Source organism: Heterocephalus glaber, unplaced genomic scaffold, assembly GCF_053883595.1.
Source record: "Heterocephalus glaber isolate CG9 unplaced genomic scaffold, H.glaber_assembly_v1.0 deba00001781, whole genome shotgun sequence".
Taxonomy (NCBI): domain Eukaryota; kingdom Metazoa; phylum Chordata; class Mammalia; order Rodentia; family Bathyergidae; genus Heterocephalus; species Heterocephalus glaber.
This window is the reverse complement of record NW_028258467.1, coordinates 6,743,305-6,748,391: the sequence shown is the minus strand read 5'-3', so window position 1 is coordinate 6,748,391 and position 5,087 is coordinate 6,743,305. Positions and strand designations below refer to the sequence as shown.

At 43.3% G+C, this 5,087-nt stretch overlaps 1 pseudogene; it reads left to right on the top strand.

Moving 5' to 3' along the window:
• Positions 1 to 3,552: 3,552 nt before the first annotated feature.
• Positions 3,553 to 3,894, top strand: LOC106007777 (protein S100-A16 pseudogene; annotated as a pseudogene).
• Positions 3,895 to 5,087: the final 1,193 nt, after the last annotated feature.

The following is a 5,087-nucleotide window of genomic DNA, read 5'->3' as shown; positions in this document are numbered from 1 at the left end:
TTGCTTGTCTGTTTTCTCATTGGAAGTCTGGAATTATTTTTCCAATATTAACATATACATATTTGTTACAACATATCTGAAGTATGAATGTGTTTTTAAATCAATGTGTATATTTAATATTGTGTTGCTTTTACATCTTCTCTCCTCCCCCCTCAAAAATCCCATTAAAGTAAGGCTGAAAATTATAGTCAATAATAGCTAAGAACAGACTATAACACAGACTGGATAGTACATGACCCAAGTACCCATGTCTCTCATCCTACGGACTAATCCCTGTGACGATAAACTGGCCACTTACAGAGACTCAAAGCAGCAGAACTTAAAGGCAAGAGCTAGATCATTGAAAAAAATTTTTTAAAAAATGAAACAAACTAAAGGGGAAAAAAAGCCAATAACCACTTTCCTCTTAAAAAATAGGGCTACACTTTAAATATTCATTTAAATGTATAGTAATAAAGCATTATACATTTTTATCTGTTTTCTCTTTGACAATATTTCATTTGCAGACTCTCCATGGCTTATAAAATAGACCCAGCATCCAAATCCCCACAGCATGAGATTTTTCACATTCTCTAATTTGGAGTAATGTATTTGTGTCAAATGCAGTCTACAAGCCCTCCGGGGGACAGTGCTGGTGCTCAGTGCCTCTGAGAAGGCAGGCTGAAGTTGGAGCCCAAGCTCCACGCAGGGCTGTGGGCAGGAAGGGTTAGGGTTGGGTGGGAGCCAGGGCATTCTTAATGCTGAAGCTTGTGCTACCCATGCTGGGATGGACTTTGACCCTGAAGCATGAGCTCTGCAGGTTTTGGCTTAGAGTTCATAGTACAGACAGTTTTGGGTTCACCAAAAACCATTCCTTGTCTCCCTGAGTAAAAGCTAGACTACATTTCCTAGTCTCCTCTGCAGCTTGTGGGACTGTGATATGGCTGATTTCTGGCTGTGGAAGGTAGGTGGAAGGGATGTGTGACTAACCATACGTATCACCCTTACCCCTCTCCCATGGAGTGATCATCTACACACTCTGCTGTTCCATTCTTCATCTGAATAACACAGATCCCAAGGCATGTTTCTTAGCCTCTCTGTGCCTATTCCAATTCTATGAGATGGGAATAACTAATACTGAGTTGGTAGGAATGTGGTGAGGAATCACTAGGCTTAACTAATACTGAGTTGGTAGGAATGTGGTGAGGAATCACTAGGCTTAACTATGCAAAATGCTTAGAGCATAATTAGCCAAAAACCTAGGGAATGCTGAATAGCTCATCACTGCTACTATTACTACTGATGCTATTATAATAGTAGAGGTCATTTTAGTATCTAAAGTCTGCTTCAAAGGGTACCCGGTGGCTAGTAAGTACTCATAAATGTTAAATGTCATTATTATTTTCTGAAAAATACGTTTAACACCAAAACCTACCAGAAGTAGTAAAATAATGGATATCTAGTCTTATCATATCACTTATATTAGAAAAACTTCTAGCTTTTAATAACCTCTGGGCCAAATGTGCTGTGTTGGAAAAGAAGCTGAGAGTGAAGACCAAGTGCTAAGTGAGGACATCACCCAGGTAGGTGGCAGAGGCCAATTGGGAGGCGGCAAATTGACCTGAGGAAGAACGGCCTAGCAGGTTAGTAAAGCTTTGGGTATGTCTGTGGATGACTGAAATGTAGGCTGCAGACTGGAGAGGGAAGACCAACCTGGGATGTAGGTGACCTTGTAGCCCGGATGGAATAAAAAGGGAAAGAAGGAGGAGGTCTTGCCTTGTTTTCTGCAGAGGAGCTCCATTCTTCTAACGCCTTTGTCGGTCTCCATTTCTTTCAGGCTTCCAATGCAAACCTTTCAGCTTTCTGACACAGACTCATACTAGTGACTCTTCAGAGAGCTTCCAGACCTTCGACCTCTGACTACTGCTGGATCCTTGGCTCCTTCATGTTCGGATAGCTACTCTGGATTTTTCTACCTCTGATTTTGCAAATGGCCATGGGGACTTTTCACCTTCTGATGATATAAGCCTACTTAGTAAAGCCTTTTTACAGTTATGTATATATATTATATGAATACTGTTCCTCTAGGGAGCCCTAATTAATACATCAATGAACACAGAAAAATCAAACTTTATTTTTCCCTAACTTGACCTTGGTTTGACCCAAATAGAAGCAGAGGCCAATCCAGACCCAAAGATGGTCAAGATTCTTAACTGGCAGGCCAAGACCCCTACAGTGTTCCCACATAGAATTCAGTGGGTCCATAAATATTGAAGAAAAATAAAAACATTATTTCCACTAGATTCTAAATGTAATATAGCATTTCCTTCAATTATTCACATGAACAACAAAATCACCCCAGTCTTATCAGTACCTGTGATTGTCACCAATAGAAATCACAGGTTATTTTCAGTTACAATACTTTATAATTGTCAGAGTTATCTCAAAATATCATAATGCTTATCACTACTTCCAAATTATGGTAATTACTAGACTTGCTTGTTTAATGTGTTAATAAAGAAAACAAAGATTTGACTGAATTATATTTTAATTCTTTTACTAAATGTATTTCAATATAAATAATTTTCTCTGTGATTCTAACTATGTTGTATTATTCTTTTCAGTACTGGGAATTGAACCCCGAGCTTTCACACTGAGCTACATCCCCAGCTCTTTTTTCTATTTTTTATTTTGAGACAGGGTCTCACTAAGTCCTTAAACTGCCCAGGCAGGTTTGAATTTGTAATCCTCCTGCCTCAGCCTTGTAGAGCTGGAAGTACAGGTGTATAGCACCATACCCAGCATTATATTATGAATTTTAAAGCTTTATTCTGCAATGAGGCTCCCAGTCCTTCCTGGATGTACAAAGGGCTCATGGAACAGAAGAGGTTAAAGGGCTCTGGTCTAGGGTCTTCAGAACCCGCAGTCCCATACACACACAAAAGGTTGGGTCCGGAGTCCAGAAGCCTGCTGATTATCAAAGTGTCCTCTGGCAGGCCTTTTAACTTCCTGGTTTTCTGATACTGCATCTGTCAAGAGAAGCTAAGAATCTTCTTCCCAAATCTGCCACAGCATTATTATAAGATTCAAATATGATACAGCAGTTGAATCTGCTGGCTGAAAGTGATATATTCTGGACAAACTGGTGTATCCATCATCTCGTCCTTCAGAGATTTAACAGATCCTTGTCCTCTAAGTCTCCATGGGTATTCTCTAACTTCGGCCCCTATTTCCATCTAGAGTTCCACAAGCAAAATATTGCCAAGAGCTACAGGGTACAAACACCAGCACAGGTGCTGGGTTCAGATTTGGGGCTGAATCCTGGCTGTGCCTCTTTCTAAGGTGCAACCATGAACAACTAGTTCTACTCCTTTGGGCCTCTGTTTCCCCTTCTGTAGAATGGAAAGAACAGCAGGAAGATGAGCTAAACTGTGCAAGTGTTAGTGCAGCATAGCCTAGCTTCTAATATATTAAATAGGAAAATAGGCTTGGCAGTGCAGAGCCTGGAACCCAGAGCACTGCTGGACAGGAGGTGGACCCAGGAGGCAGGCCAGGGAGCAGCTGAAGGAGGAGATGGCAGATTGCTACACAGAGTTGGAGAAGGCCATCGTCGTGCTGGTGGAGAAATTCTACAAATACATGTCTAAGCACAGCCTGGTCAAGAACAAGATCAGCAAGAGCAGCTTCCACAAGATGCTGCAGAAGGAGCTGAACCACATGCTGACGGACACGGGAAACCGAAAGGCGGCTGATAAGCTCATCCAGGACCTGGATGCCAATCATGGCAGGTGCATGAGCTTCGATGAGTACTGGACCTTGACAGGCGTCATCACCAGCCCTATCGCCAACCTCATCCGAGAGCAGGAGCAGCGGAGCTACAGGCCCGACCCCTGCTGGCCCCGGTGTTCGTCCTAGCCTCCCTCTTCAGCCTTGTGGCCCTTCCAGCCCCTTTCCTCCCTTCTCCCTCCGGACTTCTGATCCTTGCTGAGCAGTGGAAGGGAGAGGCCAAGGTCCCTTGTGAGTGTCTCAGTCTGGAGGTGCTTTCTTTGGGTCTCAGTCCCTGGAGTCAGCAGGCCCTCAGGACTCTCAGACCTCAGTGCTATTGGGGACCCCACAATTTCCTCAGTTGTTCAGTCCATTCACCCTTCCTGTCTGGTCCCTTCCTGATTCTGGGTCTGTCCTGACACCCAGAGGCAAGCTTGGTGATGAGGTCTCCCTGTTCCTAAAGGCAGCAGCAGAGACCTCGCTCTTCTCAGCACTTCCTGGGGGGGCACCTTTGGGGACTCCCCTCCAGCTGCCTCTGTCTGGGAATGAGCTAAGCAGGGCTGAGTACTTCCTTCTGCTCAGCCACTGAAATAGTGGCAATAAAGGCTGGATTTGGAGTTTGCATCCCCTCAAAAAAAAAAAAAAAAAAAGAAGCAGACCACACTCACTCTTGATGCCATGGCCAGATCTGCTGTAAGACATACTTGGAGTATGGGAACTTCTGCTAGGACTTGACTGAGATCCATTTGTGAGGTCTGGGGAGACTCTAAGCCAGAGATTGCATGCACTCCAAGGAAAGTAGCCCAGCAGCCCCTCTTCAATCTCTACTTAGATTCTGGGAAACCTACTGGCCTGCTGAGCATTTGCTCAGTGGAACTTAGAAAGCCCTCTTGAGATACTGCATTTGCAGTCACGTTAGCTGAAACCACTTACATGCTGTTTCCACACAGCTTTCTCTCTGCTTCTCTCCAAACATACAAGTAGCTCTGTGTACTGCAAGGAGCTCCCAGCATCTACTTGGCTGCTGGTCTTTAAGGAGGGGGCTCCAAGACCAGAATTCCTGCCTGTGCTGCTACAAAGGACAGCACCAGGGCAAAGTATAAGACATAATTAAGACGTTTCAAATCAACATGTAAAATGTGTCAGATGTTTGAGTATTAATTAACGTTTTTTTGAAAACTAACTACATTAGAATGACAAGGCCAGGAAGACACTGAAAGAGTTTATGCATTTTGGTACACTCCTTTTATTGAAATGGCTACGTGGATTACCCACTTTATTCAATTTTTAGTTTTTTTTAATTTACCAGAAATGATCTAAACACCACACTATTTCACAGCTAT